This window comes from Nanorana parkeri, unplaced genomic scaffold (genome assembly GCF_000935625.1).
Source record: "Nanorana parkeri isolate BGI_ZX_2015 unplaced genomic scaffold, ASM93562v1 scaffold1052, whole genome shotgun sequence".
Classification (NCBI taxonomy): domain Eukaryota; kingdom Metazoa; phylum Chordata; class Amphibia; order Anura; family Dicroglossidae; genus Nanorana; species Nanorana parkeri.
Window position 1 is genome coordinate 105,102 of NW_017307320.1, and position 343 is coordinate 105,444.

The following is a 343-nucleotide window of genomic DNA, read 5'->3' on the forward strand; positions in this document are numbered from 1 at the left end:
CAGAAAAAGAGATTGAGGACTCTGTGCTCTCAATCTCTTTTTTTATTTTAAAAGGGAAATATCAGGGATCTGTTTAGACCCCCAATATTTCCCCGGAGCCCCTAAAAGTAAAGTATGCAATAAAAATATTTCATAAAATATAAAAAAAGTGTAAGTTTATTATCCAGTTGCCGTACGCCCGTAGAAAAAAAACGGATGGACGGCTGACTCGCATCAGTGGGTTGCCGTCTCCAGACGTTTTTACAGCCATTAACGGCTGTTTCACATACAACCAATCAGCGGCTCTATAGCCGCCGATCGGTTGTATGGCGTGATTTTTTTCGGCTGCCCCCCCTCGAGTCCC